At 40.0% G+C, this 24,020-nt stretch overlaps 1 protein-coding gene across 2 annotated transcripts in view; it reads left to right on the top strand.

The window, feature by feature from the left end:
* Positions 1-24,020, top strand: part of LOC135943102 (uncharacterized) — a 42,723-nt gene that overhangs the window by 9,918 nt on the left and 8,785 nt on the right. The window contains exon 2 of one of the 2 annotated variants that reach the window (XM_065489510.1): positions 12,985-13,125. The gene's annotated coding sequence lies outside the window, so the exon portion shown is untranslated. Of the gene's footprint in view, positions 1-12,984; positions 13,251-24,020 lie in introns of those variants that run through there. The other variant, XM_065489511.1, reaches the window with a different exon arrangement.

Below are 24,020 nucleotides of genomic sequence, written 5' to 3'. Positions count from 1 at the left end.
CGTGTTTTTCAAATGGTAATGGCTGTCTCCTTACTTGAAATCCGATTTTATTTCAAAACCAAGAGTTTCCCCAATAAGTGGCATACACCGTGGGACAGATCTCGACGAGTAGAATCGGAATATGCCAAGAAAATATGTTCAAGCACTGTAAATTTGGGAGAAAATTGGCAAAATTTGAATTTGTACTGTTTGAAGGTCCTTTTTTATCATTGCAAATTGTTGAACAAATTGTTTATCGATCAATTGTTTATGGCATCATTTCACTTTAATAGTTTGTAAAATTTGGCAACAGTTTTTATTTACAATGTACAATAACGTATGTATTAGATTTTACCAAATTTCTCTAAAAATATAATGATTTTTCGCTTGAAGGCTTAAACCCTCTCGTTGTTTCTCACTTTTTATTATTTTTTTTGTAGTTTTTTCACTGGGAGAGAGATGGACTGCAATTGGAAACTGGATTTTAGAGGTTTCGCAGTCTCTATATTCTTATAGAAGATTTTAGAGTGATTTTGCAACAAACGAGCGATTAAAAAATCCATAAAATCGTATTGCTGTGCTCAAAGTATTGTGTGAGGAAGAGCCAACCAAACTGATGATTAAATTAACCACTCCCTACAGCCATTACCGATTTGCATTTTATACGCTGGATAAATTGAATATGAACACTTTGCAATTTTTCAACAAGCTGCAGCATGAGAGAGAGAGATTCCTTGCATAGGAGAATATAATCACTTAATAGTATTACAAAGGAGGCGGGGCAGGGCATGGAAAGAGTCATTGCGGCGATGAAATGTAAATTACCCTCTCAAACAAAGAGCGATATCTCATACACACGTTGCTGCACGTCCAGCCTTACATGCTGAGGGACTCGCGGCGGCGAAAATGCAGCCAGTAGTACATGCAACATGATGTATAATGTTTCAAGCGGTTGCCATTGACCTTTGGCGATGGTGCAGACGCGCGCGATTGTCTCCGCAAGGTGCTTTTGTTTTCAGCGGCGGGCCAACTCGTGCTGAAAGTAAAACCCCTCTCTCTAATAAAACGACGTGTCAAATCAGCGGGAGAAAAATTGCCAATAATTGGCGGCGTCGCGCGCTCGCCGCGGGAATTCGCCGCAAAAGCAGCTCGGCGCGTTCATAAATTTCCCGCTGACTTGTCCGCGCGGCGGCGGCGGCGGCTTTTTCTGCGGGACCCTCCGATATTATTATTTATCTCTTTGTTTGTTTGTTTGTCCCTCTTCGTGCGTCCGCGGCGATCGTTGTTTGCGGCGAGCCATAAATAAATTCGAGCGCTGATTATCGCATTGGCCTGCGCAGCAGCAATTGCAAAGCAAAGCAACCACGGCCATTATGCCCTCGCCACCAGCCTGGCTGCGCCGCGTCTCCAGTTTCCGTCATGCACTTGACCCCGCTGCTGACCCCCGGCTGCATAATCGCAAGCGCTTGCTGCCTTTCGTCCTCTCGTCTCTGTTTGTCTCGCTGAATTGCAAATGCACCGTGCACCGCGTGCCGGACAATATTGTCTGTCTGAATCATTTTTTGAACAATAAGACCCATCCGATCATCTATGAGACCTGGTTAACTGTTTTAAAGTATTTTTAGCACTCCTTGCGCCTTCCCGTGCGCATTAAATTCGCAGCATCCTGCTCATCTTTTTGGTCCTATTTTCCACAGGGCTGGGAATCTCCCGGAGAGTTTTCCAAACTTGCGGTTTATTGCACTTCATAAAAAAAAAACTCAAAATAGACCAGTTTTACCTTTAAAATTTATGCTAAACAGTCTGAAAATCTGGGGGTTCACAGCGTTCAGTATTTTAAAATGATTGTTTCGTGCAAAAAACAAATTTAATTGAAATTTTGCCTTATAAAAGTTGGCAAAAGAGCTAAAAATCAAAACTTAATAGCTGCAAAAGCCAGGGAGAAACTAGCTTGCAAATAACCGCAAAAACAGATCTGGAAATAAAAAAAACGATTTATTCTAATTCCCAGCCCTGATTTTACCCCATGCATGTTAAATGAGTTTCAACTGACGGCCCTAATTGTAAAAGTCGGAATTACTGAAGCCACCCGCGTCCAAATTGGTGTTAAACAAGCGCCCTAATATAGTTAATCTACAAAATAAGTTGGAACCATGACCGCAGACTGTAGTGCAACCGAGAAAAAGAGAAAAAGTGCCCTTTTCGAGAGGAGTTAAAGACCGTCTTTGTAGAAGTTTCTGAGTACACCAATCGATTCTTGAGGATCGAATTAGGTAAAGTGGAAATTTTCTCCGACCAAAAAGTGCAGCGCGACGTGCGTAGCGCAAGAATTTTTTTCCCGCCAAATCAATATGAACCTATATGCGAGAGCTGCGCATGCGTCAGAGCTGGCTGGATCTAACAAAGAAGTCATTTAACAGGCGGTCTCTCTGCAACTGCGCAAACCAGCTCTGACGCATGCGCACTTCTCAGGTTCATATTGTTTTGGCGCCAAAAAAGTTCTTCGTCGGGTTTGACTTATTGGTCGGAAAAATATCCTTTTTGCCTAATTAGACCCTCAAGAATCGATTGGTGTGCTCAGAAACTTCGTCAAGGACGGTCTTTAAACTCAAAAACGATTGCATTTTTTTTTAAATTAAATTTTCGAATGAAGATTCAGGCAGTGCTAAATATGAGTCAGACGCGAGACGTCTCAGTTTATTGAAGGGGTCAGTCACTGCTGATGGCTGAAAGAAGCGGCAAATTTGTCACAGTTGCGGCAGCCAGACTATTCACCTGGTCTTGCGATCGCGGCATATAAAATATAAACAGCGAGATGCGGGCAACAAAGGCGTCGACCACGCCCTGTCGCCGGTCCACCCTCGCCCGAGGCTTTTCTCGCTGAGCCGGCCGCCGCCAAGGTGGCCACCACCGCGAGTGCCACCCGCCGAGAGCTCTTGGCTTGCAGCCGCGCTGCATCCAGGAAAAAGTGCAGTGAGGCGGGCACAAGAACGACCGCTGCGGCAGGTTTTTGCTCTCGCCACATGTGGGCTGCCTTTTTGCCCCGCCGACCGACACACAACACACAGAGATAGCTCCGAGAACTGCAGTCTCTCAGTCAGGGTGACGAGGTCTCGTTTTCATAGCTTTAATTCAATCGGATCCGCACTCACTCCACTTTATGGAAAGGAGCAAGCTGTGAGAAAAGTATTATAAAATTTTTGATTTTGCTTCTAAAAAAAAGATTTTACCTTAAACCATCTTTTTGGCTTGCATTTTTAGGGAGTTTAAAAACAATTGGAGATGTTTGAGCATTTCTGGGATCTATTTCTGGCTTCCCAATGTCAGAGATAGCAAAGGGTGGTTAATTTAAAGACTGTAAAAACGCTCAAATAGATCAACGGGCTGGTAGGAGGCGCCACTTGCTGGTGTTCGCTCCTTTCCATCGATATTAGGGACAAATGTCTGGCTTCTCAATCAAAGACCTCCGTTCAGGCAGGCGAAAAAATGTAATTATTGGGCCCAAAGCTCCCCTGCGGCCCCTGATTGTGAGTTCATAGCCCGTGGGATGTGCTGAGCGTAGATTTTTTAAAAAAAATTCTAGCAGCTCGTCAACGAGAGGTAGTGGTAACGCAAAACAACGTTTCATTAGAAAATTGAAACTTGTTTTGCGAGCTTCACCTATGTACGTTGTAAGCTTCTCGTCGGAGTGGTGTGATCCTAAAAAATGTGACACATCTTGCGGTCAGCACCAAGGCGAACCCCCAGCGCATAATGAAGTTGTGCGACGACCTGCCATGCCACGCTTTGATATAATTCTTGCTTTTGCACTTTGAGGAGGAATTTCTCGTTTTTTGCACTGTCCCGCCAGTCACTTTTGCCTGACCGCACCGTGTGGTGAGGTGTGAGGAAAAATTCTAATTCACCGCCGGGTGATTATTCATTATCACTCTGACATCTCATAAACGGGCGAGTTAACTCGAGAGACGACTGCGGAGCGTTTCACACACACACTCACACACAGGTGCAGGTGTAAATATACCAGCATGCTTCTTTACCTCTTTCCACATATATTTTAAACGAAATCAGATTATCTTTTTACGCTTGTTGAGGAAAAGGCGAGAGTTATGTCTAAGTGATTTGTACAACAGCAAAACTTGAAACGTGCAAATAAATGAGCCTACACTTGGAAAACGAGTTTAGGTTCATTTTTACCCTAGCAAAGTGTCTGACATGAGATTGGTGAGTCCTGAGAAGGGGCAAAAGTTATTTCACTCAAAATGCCACTCAAAAGCAGTAGTTGAATTTGCTGCTGTCGGGCAAGTTAGACAATTTGCAATAATAAAAAAATGAAAAAATTCAAATTTTGCCAATTTTCTCCAAAATTTGCAGTGCTTGAACATATTTTCTTGGCATATTCCGATTCCTCTCGTCGAGATCTGTCCAACAGTGTATGCCACTTATTGGGGAAACTCTTGGTTTTGAAATTAAATCGGATTTCAAGTAAGGAGACAGCAATTACCATTTGAAAAGCACGGTAATTTTCCAGCCAATTTTCTCAAAAAATTACAGTGTTTCTTAGGTCAATTTAGGCTTTAACTGAATCCTAAGGGACGAGTTTATGCATTGGCAACAGACATTTTCCAGGCTTTTGCAGTATCATTCCTCTTTAAATATTAGCGAATAATCTCTTAAAAAACAGGAGTCTTATTCTTCCATGAAAAAGTCTTTTAACTCTCATTTATTCATTACCTATTTCTACGTAATCTCTATTCAAAATATTCTTCGCTATTAAAGCTTACAGAAAAAAGGTTTAAGATGCAATTTAAAGTCGGTCTGGTTTCAACGATAGAGAATCAAAAGAATGGATAATATCGTATACATGCCACTTTCTCGCAGGGCAATTACATCTCATTTGAATAATCATTTGTCCTCATCATCAGCGCAGAGTCGAAACACGGATCGACTCGAGCGGAGGAACAAGCGTAATGGCAGGTAGAGCTGCTGAAAGCCAGACGCGCGGTGTCCACTTTGGTTAAATCTGTCCGCGCACGAAGGTCAAATCGCAAATCTGCGCTGTATATTACCCGCCGTATGTGTGTGTGTGTGTGTGTGTGTGTGTGCCAGTGCCACCACCTAGCTATTTATTATTTTTTTTTATTTCCACCACGCGCAGCGTACACACTCTCGTATATTTTGCGCCTGTTGCTCTCGCGTCGCTGCGGCTAAAGAGCGCGCGGAGTTTTTATTTTTTACTCGGTCGCTTAATATATTTTCTTGCTCCGACGCACGAAATTCAATTTGGCACTTTGTCTTCCTTTGTGCTCTAGCGAATAAATTTTTTTCCACGCTGCCCTATTGTCCGATTGCCATTCTTTTAGCAGCGATTGTCGGTTTTAATTTCGCAGACACCTGCGCTGCCTTCATTTTCCGCATAAATTTGCAGATCGACTGCCAAACCAGTTGATTTATGCCGCTTACGCTTCCTGGAGCACAAAGTGATGTTTTGTATAAACCTTTTCGTTGACGTTCAGCCAATATTGCGCAGAAGCCACAGAGCTCAATTAAAACAGGAATGCGATCAAACGTCCTAAAAATATAGTGTTTGGGATATTTTGATTATTTATTCTCCATCAAAAAATTAATAACAAAATTACACCATAAAAATGAATTTGGTTCAAAAATTTTACAGAGTACAAGATTGGATTTGTTCGAGCATTTTACCGCTGGCGGCTCCCACTTAGCGTTTCCGCTTATTCCGCCCGAGTGAACAATTTGGACGGACGAAAATATCGGCTGCTGTGGTTCGATCAGATACCCACAAGCGAAGAGCGATTTTGTGAATGCGAAAGCAGGAGAGATTAAAATAAAAGAAGCCGTGGCAAAAAAAGGGGTTCGAAGGCGGACAAAAAGAATTTGTGCAATAAATTATGTCAAAAGCGACTCACTTGCGGGTGATTCTGGGAATTCGAGTGGAAAACAAGACTCTCTGCGGTCAAGCGCGCCTTATCTCGCCGGCTGGCTGGCTGCCTTTTGCTGCCGCAATTTAATTTGGGCTTAGCCAGTGCAAAAAAGAACAATCGACACGTGCGTCGGAATAACAAATCGAGCCGGCTGGAAAAATTCGGCCCCCTTGAGTACACACTCGCGACGAAGGTCGAGTCTGCCGGCAGGCACGAAACTTCTGCGAACGAATTTTCCAGCTCGACAAGCATGCAGGTGAAAAGTTATCAGGCGCGAATATTGACGTGCTGCAAGAAACTTAAGTGTGGTTAATTAGCTCTGCAGCTTGCGTCACACACATTCATCACTGATGAGGATTGACAGAAAGTAGGACGTGTCATAAATGAAGATGTTTGTTTTAAACTAATGGCTTGCAAAACACCTTGAATTTTATTGGTTTGCCGACCCTTCAAAATTACTTTCTCCCCTGTTCTGAGTTCAATTTTTTCTCGTATGAATTCGCGTAGATCACTGACAAAATTAATGGAAGCGATAAATATAATCTTTGATTGTCCTTTTAAGAGAACGCCGGGCATCTTCTTATAGTGTCGGCGCCTGGCGCACAGTTGAAAAAAGGTTATGTGGCATTCGGAGTGGAAACAATTTGCAGCGGGCACAAAAGCACACAGACGGTTTACACGAAGTGCTGTAATTGAATTTTTCTATAACACATTCCGACGGACGGGGCTGAGAGAGTGAATTTCAATTATGCCCAGCGTCGCGCGGACAAAAAGCGCCTAGACATGGGAGAGACGCGCGCGAGTGAAAATATTTAATCTTGCACACATACACACACCGGCTTCACTTTTTTTCTTCTTTCCCTCGGCATCCTTTCGTTTATTCGGTAGAAAAGCAAAACCGGTCACCGTATTGAGCCGCAGCTGGAATGTCGCTTGAATTTTGCGCTTCCAGTTCGCGAATGCCTGACTTTTTTGTGCTGCCCGGCGAGCATTTACAAACATGCAGGAACATTAATTGGCAATAATACTTCCGAAAAATAAATTTATTCGCCGTTTGCATCCTTGCCAGATTGGATTCAAATTCAAGTTCGATGAACCATCGGTTGCTGCTCGTGATGTACAGAAAGATGTAATTACAGGCTCCTTATAGAGCCTAAAAACAATTAAACACGATCGTGATTGTCGAATTTTCATCAGGGAGGCATGAACAATACCAACAAAAAGGGCAATTTGCCGGACGCAGAAGGCTGCGATGAATTGATTTTTCTCAGTAATCACCTTGCTTGAGCGAAGCAATTTAATAATTACCGCGTGCGGCTCTTCTCTCTCTCGTCGCGCGGCTGACTCACAGAGTCTACGGAGTATTTCGAGCAAAATAATTACCGCGAATGCATTGTTTCTGAAACAATTCAAGTGCATTGTCGGCTGTCGAAACAAGCTGTCCGTCCTTCCAGCTCTCATTGAACAAACTTTTTGCCGTATAGCTTTTCTTGCACCTGTCCTGCTCGCGAAATTAAAACTTAAAAATAGCTCGCGAGTCAACGAACTGACGACCGAGCGGCAGGCATGGAAAGCAGTCGATTTTCAAGCAGTTTAAGCTAATTTGACTCATTTCTGTGAACACCGTCATGCTCGGCAGCAAACTGACGTAAAACTGCTAATGAAATGAACAACAATCTTCAGAAATTTAATTACTCCTCATGGCCAGCAAAAGTAAAAACGCAAAGCTCTTAATTAGATTGTTCTATATTTGACGAAATTCTAAAATTAAAATGCGACGGTGAATAAAGGGAAAATAGCATTTTTCACCACTACATTTCCGCTCATTAATTTTCAATTTGAACAAATACATTGTCGCTGTCAATTTTGAAAGTCTTTCAACGCGAGGGGGCAGAAAAAAGACGCGCGCGACGAACGCGGAACTTCTCTGCAGTCACTCCTGACGGGGCCAAAAAAGCGGTCGCAAAATTGTATCGCGCGCGGCGAAAACAATTTATGCCGGCCTTGATGTCCCATTGTTTTGCGTCCTTTTGTCAAAATTTAAATATACAATAAACCCGCAACGAAGAAGGACTGCCGCTTTTTTGGCCGCGCGCCGCTTTTGACGAGGGGATGACATTAAAAAGTTCCAATTACAAATTGAGTCCGATTTTTTGCCAGCCCGGCTAACCTTGCTTCTTGAATATCATCAGCGGGCCGGTGCGTGCATCGTCGGTGTGGCTTGCACCGCGTGTGTGTATGTGAGCTGTCAAAAGGCTCGTGAAATTCAAGGCGAAAACGTGAAAACTAAACGTGTCGAGGTGATGAATTTTACACCGACGGGAAATACAATGCGCCTTCGATCTTTACGTAAAATGCAAATTGTCTTGTCGAATAAAATCTATCAACTGTAAATTTATTGCAATTTTTTAGAAGATCACTTCAATCCCACTCGCTTCAACAGCATCCATTTATATTTTTTTTTTAAATCAAGATATAAGCTTTAATAAGTTGTATTTTTGGCTGTTTCTAATATTTAATCACACGCTTAATATCTGTTTTTAAGAACATGAGGGCCTATTACCCTTACACAAAACCTATGTCCTGGAATTTTATTGTAAATTTATCTCATTAATTTTACACACGTAAAAAATAAATGCATTTTTACGATTTTTTTTACCAAATGGCAAGTATTTAAAATTTTTCTTGATCTTGAGACACAAAAGTTTCGTGTGCATACTGAAAAAATTTCATTATTTAAAAGATAAAGCTTGTGGGGATTACCGTTTTCAAATAAACTTTATTTTGATTTTGCAGCCAACGCCTCTTTTAGTGGCTGCAAGAAAATCTGACGCAAAATAGTTGAGAATTATTTTAAATAACTTTGATCTCGATTGATTTAGGGAGCTAATTTTTTCAATACTTGAATATTTTATTTTGTAGAGCATGATGAGCTAAGCAAATCTATCCTTCAACTGTCAAAAGTTGACGAAAAGTTCAGAAAATTAATTAATAGTAAGGAAAAATTCATGATATAATCAACATTAATTGATTTATTTTGTTTAAAACTGTTTCAAATTTTGCGATAGTAGCGGAGATATGAAATATTGAAGATCAACAACTCTTGGGAATTTTTTTTGTGCCCCTGTGTCTGTCAGTCAGTCAAGCTGGGTGTTTAAGCAAATGATTTTTTGGGGATCAAAACCGTCGTAAAAGTGCACTTAAACTTTAATTTAGAGATCAATAACTTCTTATACGTCTAGCTCATCCAAACTGGTGTAATATAAATTGGAGCTTGCGGTGGGACGGAGACAACTATTATAATGACTAATGAGCAAAAAATCTACTAGGGATTTCTTTGGCAATAGTTATAGAAGCTTTTGAGCAAGAATAAAAACGAGTCATTTTTTATCATTCAAATTTTCACCGAGGAACCTTCTTAGTACTGCCAATTAAAGATGATTTCCAAATTACGCAAAGGTTTTTGCTCAATTTGAGGCTCATCAAGAAATTACGCCGTAAAGTTGGTGGCCGGCTCATATATGTAAATAAATATCTGGGACCACGCAATCGGCTCGTAAATCTGCATGGAAAAAATGATTGTAAAACAAGAGGAAAGGTGAGACGCGGTGACCTGACGAGAGCTCTAGGGGAAAATGTAGGAACAGTAGTCATGCTCCGGCACGCATGCACAGCGCGAGAGTAAAAGTGGCGGTGAGGGGCAATTTATCACACATCAGCACGCAAAATCCGAGCTTGCTTTCAATCACAATCAAACACACTGCACTCCGCGCGCGGCGAGAGCATTATTCTCTCTCTATACGCGGACTGTTATTGAGACGTTTGCGTTTTGAGGAATGCAACAATTAGTCGCCGGCGGGAAGACGAGGCATTTATCCAGCTTGTAATTTTCTTTAGACAGCTTTTTGTGTTTGGAATCGCCAGTTGAAGCGGAATGCAAATTCGATGTTGTGGTGGTTAAGGCACTAATTTCGATGAACGGCGCTTCAATGCAATTAGAAAATGAAAAGACACAAACATTCCATGAAATCGTGTAGGCTGAAAGGCAGTTGTTCTTTTTAAAAAATTTTAAATCATTAGACTAACAAATAATGCAACCTTTAAACTATGAACAGATCATCTCGCGCCTTGGAAATTTAATATAGGATTCATACGTGTCTACACTTAATTTCACTAAGTATAGTAATAAATTTTCCGTGAATGAGGCGCTGAAGCAAATTCGCAGAAATTATTACAACACACGCATTCATTAGCCTTGAAATTCAGGAAAGTGTGAAATGAAATGAAGTGAAGTGCACGAACCTTTCATTTTACATGAATTCGTTCTTTCCCGCTAACAATTTAATGATGCACCGCACCTCTCTCTGCTTTTATTGCACTCGCCCGCAATGGGAAAATTCCGATCGCAGCGATTCTCGAAAATTGTGCGGCTCGTTGCATTTTGAATTTACGGCCGAGCGCTGATCGAGCGTGACTCGAAAATTCGATACTGCGGCCCAAATTATATTGTTTCGGGTTTATATACATATACTGTTTGCTTACTTCGCACACGGGTTGTGATTCACCGCGGCCGCTTTTGGGCATGGGAGGATTTCGTTTCGATATGGCAATTCACACTGTAATTTCGAAAAGACGATCACGATATGATGTGCAATGCGCAAACAACTACTACTGCCGATAATTTGAAATTTTTGTCTAACTCGTGGTTTGATGTTCACTTTTGAATATTATTTCCAAGTCGGTTTAGGCACGAAAGAATTATCTGGTATACCTCCCAAGTGGAAAATCTATTTATAGCGTTTCTAAAAGTCTCGTCATGCCTGGCAATGACGAGAAATTTACTGTAGAAATTAAAGTAGGAAAACGTTTACTATGGCTCATGAATAAGACTCACACAAATACATATACATTCGTATAGAGGAGCTGCGTTACTTTTAATTTCTACGCCATAAATTGTCATGCGTTACATAAGTCGAGAAGTACACGCGGTCATAAATATTTAAGCACTTTTCAGGGTGCTTATCTGGTCATCTCTCGCCAGGGCGTTCAAAACCGGGCCCGAGTTAGATAATCAGTTTTAAAGCTCTCAACGGATGCAGCGGCGGCGGCGACTTGCTTCATGCCTAGTCTTTTCTGCCAATTTTCGGAGCAATTTTTCTCGCTGTGCACGACTCGAAATTATTTGGGGACGGCTAACAATTTTCTCGGCCGAGCATGATGGCAGTTATGGCGCAGCGCTCCGTGTAATTTTGTGCACCAGCAACCGTCTGATGATTGCCTTAATAATTTGCATCCAATTTTCGAGACGCACTTCTCAGAAGGAAAATATTGCACTGAGTGAACAAGATTTTTTTTATTTGGGCGGGGGTAAAAACAGAGCTTGTGCGTTGAATACTAATGCTAATATAATAGGAAGAAAAGATTCAAATTGAAATGTTTCACATAATAGGGCTCTAGCCAACTTTTTAAATATGAACATGTTTGGAGAGCTGATAACAAATTCCTGATTTATCGTGTCTAAGACATCCATTATTTGCAATTTTCAGCATTTCATCAAACACAATTTAGTTCCAAATACAGGAGCAGGTTCAGGTAGAATAGGAATATAATTAATTTTTATTCAAGATATTACCATTGAGTCAACTCGGGAATATAAAATATATTTTGATTTTTCTTTGAGGGTGTACAAATTCGTTGTGGTTTGTACCACTTTGCGGTACATATCAATATACGTAAATAAATAAATGAAATTTAATAATATTAAAATTAAATTAAAGATTAATAAATAATTAGAAAAAAATAAAACAGATAATTGTAATTCAAAATAAACTAAAAAAGTATTGCAGTAACAACCAACTAAATAAATAATCTCTCGCTGCACTACAAAAATTTATTAAAACTGGGTCTTATAAATCCAATTTTAATGCAATTCACACGTTGATCTAAGTTAGGATTTTGCTCTTTTAAAGATCAAAACTCAATAAAACGAATTCAAAATTTTCACAGGGTGACATATGTATATGATAAAGTGCACGAATCGAAAGCATAAAAGAGTCCTCTTGAAGTAGAGCCTAAAAAGCCTACGATGAAGAACATTTTGTATTGTTGAATTTAGCAAGTAGTCTAATGAGTTTATTATTATTATTGTTTAAGAGGAATGATACTGCAAAAGCCTGGAAAATGTTTGTTGCCAACGCATAAGCTCATCCCTTAGGATTCAGTTAAAGCCTGAATTTACCTAAGAAGCACTGTAATTTTTTAAGAAAATTGGCTGGAAAGTTAGCGTGCTTTTCAAATGGTAATGGCTGTCTCCTTACTTGAAATCCGATTTAATTTCAAATCCAAGAGTTTCCCCAATAAGTGGCATACACCGTTGGACAGATCTCGACGAGAGGAATCGGAATATGCCAAGAAAATACGTCCAAGCACTGTAAATTTTGGATAAAATTGACAAAATTTGAATTTTTATTTTAGGGAGGTCCTTTTTTATTATTGCAAATTGTTGAACAGATTGTTTATTGATCAATTGTTTATGACATCCAAAAATTCAAATAATTTCCAATTGTTGCCCTGTATCATTCCACTTTAAATTTTTTTAAAATAGTGAACTCAGGACCGGGGAACAGTTTCAGATTTTGCCATGTTTCTGGAAAAATATATTTTGATCCCTCTCTTTGCGATCTATCCAACGAATTTTGAGCAAAGGTTTCCTAAATTTTGACTAGAATTGAGCCGATTTTCTCACAAATTTAACAGCAAAATGGAAATTTTTCTAGCTTTTTCCCCATTTTAGAAACGCTAAAAGGAATTTTTACAAAATTTCTGTAAAGCTTTTTACAGTTAGACTGATGTGTGGTCTCTTGAGCAACAATGATGTGGACAATTTCAGTAGCGCATATTTATTCAAGTACAATAACATTAATTCCATTTCCTAATCCCCCACACCACACTCTTGATCCATTTCGCAAATGAGACGCGTGTGTAGGAGTGATTATATTATTGTACTTTGATGCTGACGAGTGCAACGAGGACTAAGAGTGCGTATGTTTATGGTATGTTCCAGCAAGCAAGCCACGAGGATGCTGTCCCATTGTCTCGGCGGAGTGAGTCACTCGAGATGATTTAATGAGAACCTGCACCTCTCGCGTCTGCCAGGAGAACAAAGCGCGCCAGCTTCACTTTCTGCTCGGCTGATGAGTCTTGGGTGAGTGAGTGAGTGAGTGTTTAGTTGAGTTGGTTTTCTCGGTGCGCCCGCAGCTCTTTGGCCGCCGCCGCCGCGCGGCGTGATTGCTATTGCGGACCATTAACTCTCGTTCGGCCGCAGATAGGGTAATTATAACGAGTTTTTTTCTCTCTCATTACATAACGGGACGCGCGCGCGTCTGCTTTTTCATTAATATTTGATTATTATTTTCCTGATCTGCATGTTATTGCACACGTGAAAAAGGGCTTGGGGCGCGACAATAAAAGCCACCGCGCGGCCGCAGAGGTTATTAACATTGGCAATGAAAGTGGACTTTTTTACTTGCTTCTCTACTTACACTCTCTGCGTCGTGACTGCTGGAATGTTTTATGGCTGCTCACTCTCGATGATAATTGTCCGCAGACGTTATAAATTATGAATTATGCAAACGCAAGCACTGCTAGCAGCCGCCGATTCCGCAGCAGCAACACGAGGAGACCTCAACTAGCGGTACTATTAGCTTTATGGTCCGTTTCCGCGCGCCACAACACTCGCGAATTAATCAAATGCATGATATTTTTTTTCGCAGACCAAATTTGTGTTATCGACCGCGTGATTGCTTTTTATTTACAGTTCTCTTTCGCCCGACGATGTAAAAAAGTGCATAAAGCCAATGTTTTCAAGACGAGCGGATTAATGAGCCATGCAAAATTCAAATAATGATAAAAATTAGAAAAAAACTGCACATACAGCCAAACTACTCTATATAAATTAAAAATCCGGAATATCCTAAGGCAGAACATATTTTAACTGGAGGAAATCACTTACAAATTTATTCTGCAACGTTGTAATCGTTTTTGCCATTTAAAATAAAGCTTTACAGAAAATTTGTGTAAAATTCTTAACGTGAAATACAATCTAAAAATGAGGGGAAAGCTAAAATTTTCTAAATTTCTTAGAAAATCAGCTCAAAAGCATTTTTCCTTTCTGTAAAATCACGATTTAATCCACATTTTTGCTCAAAATTCGCACACCATTGGATAGATCGTGACAACAGGGATTGAAATCAAGCAAAAAATTTAAAATATTTCGGGAAATTTACAATTAGCAAAAAACTGTTCATTGGTCCTGACAATGAGAGAGATAAACGGTTGCTAAATTTCACAAACAATGTCAACAATGCTAAATGTTCTCAATTGTTGGCCTGTAAATGAGAACATCTGTTCATTCCTTTGTCTGCTTTTAAGAAAATGAGGAATTAAATAACATAATCAAATACATACCTGAGATGCAACAATTCTTTGAATAACAAAACAGTGAAGTAATTCAAGAAATTAATCATTTGCCGGTTCGTTAATTTGAAGCTACTCTCTCTACCGTAAACTTTGAGAACCCTCGCTGTGATTATCCTTGACACCTACTATCTCCAAAAATCTCTATAAATTCAGTTTCAAATTTCCAGAAGCTTCGCATTAGTTGGCTGCATCGCCTCGTTGACTCGGAAAAAGAGACAGCATCCATCCTCGGTGTATAGTCAGAGCAACACACGTTATCAATTATTACTCTTTCTCTTTTAGGAGAGCAAGAAACTTTGGACCACCACTGACATTAATTGCCGGTTTTACGGCTCTCGCTGAGTTACATCCTCGGTTTAATTATGTCATTTCGCTGTCAGACAAAGCAAGCTTTGATAATAAAATGCCAGGGAAATGAGTAAAAAGCGAGTTGGATGCGATGCTCATCCGCTTTCTCCAGGAATTTCCTGTGATACCGATTGCGCAGAATGGAAACGGTTTACTCCCGTGTATAGTGAATGAAAATAAAACTGCATTCCCCGAAACGGCGAAACGGAGGATTGCAGCGTGACATTTTATTTTTTATTTGCAGCTACACACACACACGAACCAAAGTTACAACAAACAATGTAAAATCTGTCTCTCTCTCTCTCTCTTCCCACGAATAATCAATGAATTGAGTTTTCGCCGCACGCACCAACCAACCAACTCTCGATCTTCCGAGAAGCATGAGCGCAAAAAAGGGATGCTCTGGATGCGACACCAAGCGCGGCGCGGCGCGGCACAGCGAGCGAGAGCGTGGCCGTAACGGGACTCGGCCGCTGCTGGTCCATTCCTCCCGCCGCGCGTGTGCAAGCAGGCAGGCAGGCTTTCTCGCTGCTCGCCCAGCATCCCTGATGTGACCAGCCACGAAATGTTACATTAGGTGCAAAGTCAGCGTACGCGAATAATAATAACTGGTCTGGTCCTCTCAGTCAGCTTTTCGACGCGCGTGTTTGCTTGCGTGCCGCGAAAGAGCTCACTCACGGTTTATTGGTGTGTCGCGCACAGCACTGTGGGAAACTGTCGCTCGCAATTAGCCTGGCCATAATTTAAACCGGCTTGTTAGCCTTTAATGACTTTTTGAGGATTAAAATCTCACTCTCGGAAAGAGTGGTCCAACCTCTCTGCTTGGACTCTCTTTTTATCTAGTTGATTGACGAACATAAAGATATCGACTCCTCTCTCGATTATTAGCGGCTAATTGATTATGAGGAGCTAGATTATACCATTGATACTCTCATCAACTAGCAAGGAGACGCACCTATTGATCCGAAAAAAATTGTTAATTTTCTTTTAATTAATTTCCATCATACAGAGTTTTAAGTGGATTATTATTGCAGGGAAAATATTTAAAATTATTTGAATTGTTGGATGTCATAGACAATTGATCGATAAACAATTTGTTCAACAATTTGGAATAATAAAAAAGGACCTTCCTACAGTAAAAATTCAAATTTTGCCATTTTTTCCAAAATTTACAGTGCTTGAACATATTTTCTTGGCATATTCCGATTCCCCTCGTCGAGATCTGTTCAACGGTGTATGCCACTTATTGGGGAAACTCTTGGTTTTGAAATTAAATCGGATTTCAATTAAGTAAGGAGACAGCCATTACCATTTGAAAAGCACGGTAACTTTCAAGCCAATTTTCTCAAAAAATTAAAGTGCTTCTTAAGTCAATTTAGGCTTTAACTGAATCCTAAGGGACGAGTTTATGCATTGCCAACAAGCATTTTCCAGATTTCTGCTCTTATCCTCTTAAAAAAAAACAAATTAATATATATAGTGAAAATGTTTCGAGCATGCATAGACACAATAAAAAGGGAATGTAAAAATTATTACACTGGTGGTAATAGCAGTGTATTATTTTAACGTTGCACATAGCCTGCAAATGAAGTGCCACTTATCCGACGAGGCGCGAATTAATAGCCGCACACAACACACACACACGTCTAACAGAATGCGTGTGTGCATATTATACAGCTGCTCAATTACACGCAACAGAACACGCACCAGCTGACGCAAACGCATCTCATCGCAGGCAGACTCATTTGTCAAGGGAAATGCGAGCAAAGAGCAATTGCAGCAGCAAGTTGCACGGTGACGGCAACAATGATCGTATTGTTGTCGACGTGGGAACGCTGGCTCGATGCAAAATGATTTTAACGGGTACTGCATGTCGCGTTCTCGACGAGAAAGATGCACATTAAGCCGTCTACGGATTTCAGAACGGATTTATATTGTGAACGCCTCGTCTGCGGATGACAATGGATGATCGAGCTGCTGGATGCTGCATTTTATTTGAATGTGCGGTAATAATTTACAGCTACTTGGAGCGTATGAGAATTTATTGTACTAACTTGGAGAGGGTCATGCTTGCTGGATATTTCCTGTACAAATTCGTGTGTGTATTCTTCAACTATCAAAATCACAAATGTCAGTATAATATTACAGTCCCGTTTCTATATTTCTTTGATTTTGTTCGTGAAACGCTCGGTCTCTGTTAGTAAAAATTAGCTTATGAAAGATGCGATTGAATTTTTTATAAAGGCAATACCGCTTTCATTTACCATTGTGTCTGATATCTCTCACTTGTCCTTTTTTGCCGCGCTTACAAATCAATCAGTGAGGCAATAATTTTCGTTTATCTATGGTCCGATCATGCGAGTGAGCAAAAAGCGTCAGCGCAATTTTTGACGGCCTTTGTGCGCCGAAGAATCGGCCGAAGAATCATAGAGTGCATTGCACCTGAATCGAACCCAGGTACTTTTCTCTCTCGAGTGTGTGTGTGTGCGATACATAATGACGGACGGGCAATAAAAAGAATGAAAGGAGGGTCGAGAGCGGCGCTCTCATCATGCAAAATCGCTATTTCTGTTCTGCATCGGCCTCTAATAGGAATTTTAATGACAGCAGCGGCCCGCGATAATTATTGCACGCGGAAAACGCTCGCCGCTCTGCTGTATACACATATACATACACACGGTAAAAAATGCAAAGGACCATTTTGTAATTAGCGGAGAAATGTCAAGCGCGCGCGAACGCTCCGGAGGTGTACAGTTGGCCATTGTTGTTGTCGAAAGCGAATTATTAATTCGCCCCGTCTGCGTGCAATTAATTAATCTAACAATGTGTATACGAAAAGTCGCCGATTTTGGCCCGCGGCCCATCGCATGTGCGGCATAATTGAGTCTGAAAAATAAAAATAAATGGTGGATCGCGTGTTCAGCCCAAATTTACCACCCAAAACGACTGCTGTTGATTACATTACACTGGCTTATCGAGTGCGTGGATGGGAAAATTGTCGACATGAGCGCGGGACTCTTGATTTTCTTTGCGAATTGAACGTTTTATTATCAAATTAACAATGGTTCAAAAGAACTGAGCGGTAAGTAAATTGACTTATCGGAATTGATGGATTCACTGCGATTTTTTTAGTCTAAAACTGAGTGTGAAGAAAGTTTGTAGAAAGATTGATTAATTTATTAGACTTTATTATTAAGCAACAATGTGAAAAAATAGAGAAAAAAATGCATTCTAATTTAATTTGTATTAAAAAAAACTCAGTGGGGGCCAGATTCGTGCGACGCGCAGATATGGCGTCCGGTGGAGTATGGCGCGAAAAAACGGTCACGTGAAAATGTGCGAAAAGAACCTAGTTTTGGTCAATATTGTGACATAATTTGCATTACTTGCACTAATTGTGTCTTTTGGATCGTAAAAACAAACTCTTGACACTCGTACGGCAATCCAAAGAGAGCTTTTTGTTTCCCACATTCAGACGCCATCTTGGATCTGCGCAGTACGAACCAATTTTATCGCACATCTGGCCCCCGCTGAAAAAACTCATATTTAAGTAAAAAAGGCGCTCGTATGGCACTCTACACCACTCCTTTTATTTGGATTTTTTGTGATATCAAATAAATAGAATAATTCTTTCTTGAGTTAATGGCTTGTGATGTTGTAGTATGCCAAGGATTGTCTTAATTATAGCAAAATCCCTTCTTAAAAATCTAATCAGAAAAAATAAACAAAAAAATTACTATTAAATTTGTTTACCTTTTCGTCAACACTCTCAAGGTAGGAGCAAGAAGAATGAACCCTATATTATACTGCTTGAATACGGTGAGAGTCTTCAGCTGCAGCGGAAACACGAGAGGTATATTCTCTCTCGTACACACGCTGGCGGAATCAACAAAAGACAATGTGCACGAAATTCGCGATCTTGCGACTGCGATAAGGAATGAAGCAGCAGTTTAGCATTCGAAAAGGCAATAAGTCACTCACCTCGGTCAAGAGGCACGCTTCTTCGTAATAATTCAGAACCGGAGAGAGATGGAAAGGCGTTTGAGCTTGTGCGATTGATGAGCTTCTTAATTGTTTCTAAACATTCGATTAAACTTTCGACCCCGAGCATGTCAAAACAAAATTCTTCATCCTGCTTTTTTAATTTGTCCATTGATGGGTTTTGGGCAGTGATAAATTTTATAATTAGAAGGTGCAAATTAATTTTTTTAAACAGCTTCCGTGATGATGTTAAGTTAGCCGCTTGAAACCCATTTTGTTTTTGTTACACAAAATAATATCCATTTTGGATATTATGTATTTTAAATGCGATCAAGATCTCTTTCGGCAATTTTCGCAGAGTGCTCTGATATTATTTCGATTCCAGTCGCGATAAAAAATAACGAGGCGATGAATATGACTCGGAGTCGTTCCTCCCTTTACGGGCTTTTTGCTCCCTTGTTGATGTAAGCGAGAGCTCATCTCTCGTCAAACAGAGCAGGCAATAAAACATCAGGGTGATTGAACTCGGTTACTTTTTCAAATCACCTCTCGCGCTGCTGCCGTATTACGTATTTGGCCCCGAGAAATAATAACGCGCGCCGTAGTGTATATATCTTGATGGGTGCTGCGGCAATAATGTCAGTCAGCACCCGTTTATATACTCTTTGCGAAACCGCGGCGGCGGCGGCGAATTCACGCGATTTTATCGTGGGACACCGTTTTACGCATACTTATTAATACCGATTCCCGCACCGGACACGCCATTAACGTCGATAAGAACAGAGAGAGAGAGAGAGTCTCTCCCGCGGCCGGAGTAATCACCTCTCGCGGGCTACACGCTGCGTATGCAAATTACCTTGACCATGTAAATTGTTATGTCCAAAAAATTATCTCTTATATAATCAAAAAAATATGCAATAAAAATAATATGCAACTATAGGTCATTAGAATATATTATGAAAAACTGAAAATTTCGACGCAGCTGATTTAAAAACAACCGTGAATAATATATTCTAGAAAATTGATGTCAACATAAATAGACAGTCGAAGGGATTATTGCAGACGTAATTAACACTGTTGGCTTTAAAATATAAAAATGGTGGCAATCACATACTTTAGGGAATCTTTAAAAAAGCTTTACGGGTTAACAGTTAAGAAAATTTTGCATTGTTGACTATTGCAAATACTTCCCTGAGGTTATTATTTGTGAAATTAGGCAACAGTTTATCTCTCAAGACAGATTTTGCCTAATTTCTCAATGATTTTCGCTTGATTTTAACCCTATCCAATGGTGTGCGAATTTTGTGGAAAAATTCTCTAAATTGGGAAATAAATCATGATGAGACAATGCTTATCAAAAATTTAAACAACAATTTAGGAAAATTTTAGCTCATTCCTCATTTTAAAGTGGAATGATACTGGGCAACAATTGAAAATTATTTGAATTGTTGGATACCATAAACAATTGATCGATAAACAATTTGTTCAACAATTTGCAATAATAAAAAAGGACTTTCCTACAGTAAAAATTCAAATTTTGCCAATTTTCTCCCAAATTTACAGTGCTTGAACATATTTTTTGGCATATTTCGATTCCTCTCGTCGAGATCTGTCCAACGGTGTATGCCACTAATTGGGGAAACTCTTGGTTTTGAAATTAAATCGGATTTCAAGTAAGGAGACAGCCATTACCATTTGAAAAGCACGGTAACTTTCCAGCCAATTTTCTCTAAAAATTACAGTGTTTCTTTGGTCAATTTAGGCTTTAACTGAATCCTAAGTGACGAGTTTATGCATTGGCAACAAGCATTTTTCAGGGTTTTGCAGTATCCTTCCTTTTTGTAAAGGTAACAAGGATTTTCCACAATTTCCTTTAAAGCTGTTCTTCAAGATAATTACCTCTCGGTGCGGAAATTGACATGGGAAGAAAATTGACGTCATTGCCGTTTTTTATGCAAATATGGAACTAAATTACTTTGCAAAATAGAAAGCAATAAACCACATGCATAGGAACTATAAAAAATATTCTCTGCAAATAGACATGACTTCCCTCAATTACCATATAACATGTTCCAGTTTATTATCACAAGGTGCAATAGAATGTGTGTGCTTGCGCGTATTATTCCAAAGAAATGCAGGAATTACAACAAGAACGAGGAGGCGCGAGGCAACGATAATACTTTTTACGACTACCGCTGTGCCGCGGTGCACTGGCAGTAATAAACAAACACTTTTACACTCGGCCTCGCCGGATTATCTCTCGACAAATAATGATGATGATGCTGGCTGTGCTACCACACTATTACCAGCCACCAGCAGTCCATTATTTATTTAACTTGTGCGTACCTCTCCGAGCTGAGCATTATTTATTATTGCCGCCTGCGTTGCACCAATTACCGCCACCTTAGACGGGGATTAGATTCAAAAGAGAATGACAAAAACGTTTGTCAGTTGGCTTTGAAATACTATTTTCCATAAGTTATTACAAGCTTAAATTTAACCTTCACGTGATCCCTGATTTTTCTAATTAGCGCCGCCCGTAAATTTCCACGAGAAGAATGTTCTTCTTTGTATTTATATAGAGCAACTTCGGGTATTAATTAGGATGCAAATGAAGGCGAAGTCAGAAACAAAACGGAGTGTAATTTATGACCAAAAAATTCCCATATTCTAGCGGAGAGGCAACCGTTAGAAAACAAAACGCACTATGCGTATGCGTTAATCAGGTGCTTTCATCTCCCGCCGCGCGAAAACAACGCAGCTTGTTGCTATTTAAGAGACGCCGCATGCAATTATTATATTAAAATAATTGTTGCGCATGGGAACGAGTTCGCATAACGATCATTGAGCACTTCCCATTCGACTCCTCCGCGCTGTGCGACCCTCATTTCGATTTGCTTTATCTAATGTTGTAGAACAAGGAGTAAAACGACACTACAAATTTCATTTAAAGAAAGTCCAAGATGTCGGAAATAATTAACTGAGAAGTAGGAATGTGAATCGTGGGTAATTAAATTAACTCGGTCTTTATTGTTTTGGAGATAAAAAGCTGCATTTTGTGCTTTTCTCTTTCATCTGCGCTCGGAGATTAAGTGTGGGAGATGATAATTAGTTTCTTCGCGTGCCTAGATGTCAAATGCACAGCACAACCTTCGCCTAATTCCTCTAGAATTTGCGTCGACATGCGGTTTCTGAAGTTTGCGGTTTCCGGAAGAAAGTATATATAAAGTGGCGAACATTCTTTTATGCCACAAGAGAAGCTTCGCAGTTTTCACTTTGTAGAAATAGAAATGCATCTCTCGTGCGAACTGAAAAGGTGTCAATTATATAACACAAAAAATTGGCAAAAAAGGACAGCTTTGATTTTAGCCTAATGTACGAGTTGCCTTAAGACAAGTGGAAATTTCACAGGCTGCAAACTTAGCTTTCTACTATAATTGAACTCATTTGCTAGATTATACTGCAATTTCGTAATTATTAATGCTTATAATAATAGTTTCCGCTAAACAGCTTGCTTCCATTTTTACATTTTCACTCGCAGGCGAGGCAGCTGATGTAAAAGCGATGCGTGGGTAAGATGAAAGTGAATCTTACAGCATCGAAAATGATGCTGAAACTGCGAGAAAATTGGCAGTCGGCGGCGGCGCACACTTTAAGTGTGGCTTACTGACTGACCGAGAACTAACAAGAAACGCATTGTCCAACTCTGCAGTTGAGCGTGTCGGCTGTCAAAGTGGATTTATGCTGCACCCCGAACACACACTGCATTTATTCCATTCCGCCGTTTATTTCAATTCGATATAATTTATATACGCCGCCCCACGCAGCCTGCCTCCGATTCATTTATCTCCGACCGACCGAGTGCATAAATTTAAATAATACACGTCGCGCCGTCACACAATCAGCCTTAAAAGCAACTTTTTGCCCGTCCGACACTCCGATAAGCAGCGCGTTTTGAGTTATGGCGCAGATCTCTCAGTCAGCGACGCGGCATTTAATCCGCGCTTGATTAATTGCTCTTATACATACTACTTACTCTCCGCTTGGCGAGGATAATCTAACGTTTTCAAAGGAATACCAAACTCTCTTAGATGAAAGAAATCCAACCATTTAAAAATAGATTGAAAATTTGTCAACCAAAACTGTAAAAATCGTAAAAATTGTTGATACAAAGCTTATCAATAAGCAATTACGAAAATATTTGCACTGATGTGGCTTAAAATAGAGCTTTACTGGCCAACAATTAAGAATATTTTGTAGTTCATTGAGTTTTTTGTTTGTGAAATTTAGCAATAATGAAATCAGGATCAAGGAACCATTAAATTACAACTTTTGCTAATTTTCTCAAAAAATTAATAATTTTAATCCCTCTCATCGCGTTCTATCCAATGGTGTGCGAATAATTTCGAGGAAAAATTCCCTAAATTATGAAATAAATTGTGATTTTCGGTTAAACATCACTTTTAAACGAGTGGCCAATTTTAAATTATTATTTTTTTTAATTTGAGAGTGATTTATTTGCATTAATTAGTTGCTAGAATTTAAAACCCATTTTGCAGATGTTTTTTACCTGATTATGATTTAACTTATTCATCAAGAGATCTATCCAATGGTGGGGAAAAAGAAAACTTTGCAGAAAATTGTAATACGCATAATTTCAGGAGTAATTTACTCGACAAATAGGCAAATTTCAGATTTGGATCAAAAGATATTATAAATGATATACCTGAATCATGCAACAGGATATTTATGTTAGTGACCGACAACCGCAATCATTTTTGATTGGTATATATTACGTCACACGCTCGATCTTAAATGCATAATTCGATGTAGATCTTGGGAATAAGCTACTGCTGAATATATTCGGATTCGGAGCTATATAAGGTATTCTTTTGAAAAGACGTTCAGCAAAATATACAGTTAGAATATTAATCTAAATAATTTAACGAAGTAAACAGTTCACTTCCTCTGGTTCTTCTTCTTTTTTACACTCCATTTGAATGTGGCCGGCGCGGCGCATATAGCAAGCGCGGCGAGGTTTGGGAAAATCTCGTGCTGCGTCGGACTAAAAACGTCTCGAGAAGGCAGCAAGCGTATCGCCGCGTGCAGCTCATTTATTCATTGGTCTTTCTCGTTGGCGTGCATTCTGAATAAAAAGCGAGCGCGAGTGCATCGCGAATTGGCCAAACGGTTTTGTGTGCTTTCGTGATGTGTCGTGTCTCTGCACCGCGTGATGCGCCGTCGGAATTAGGCGTAATTCATAATGGAGGAGGAGTTTATATATTATTAAAT

Source organism: Cloeon dipterum, chromosome 4 (genome assembly GCF_949628265.1).
Source record: "Cloeon dipterum chromosome 4, ieCloDipt1.1, whole genome shotgun sequence".
Lineage (NCBI taxonomy): Eukaryota > Metazoa > Arthropoda > Insecta > Ephemeroptera > Baetidae > Cloeon > Cloeon dipterum.
This window is presented reverse-complemented; position numbering and strand designations above follow the sequence as displayed.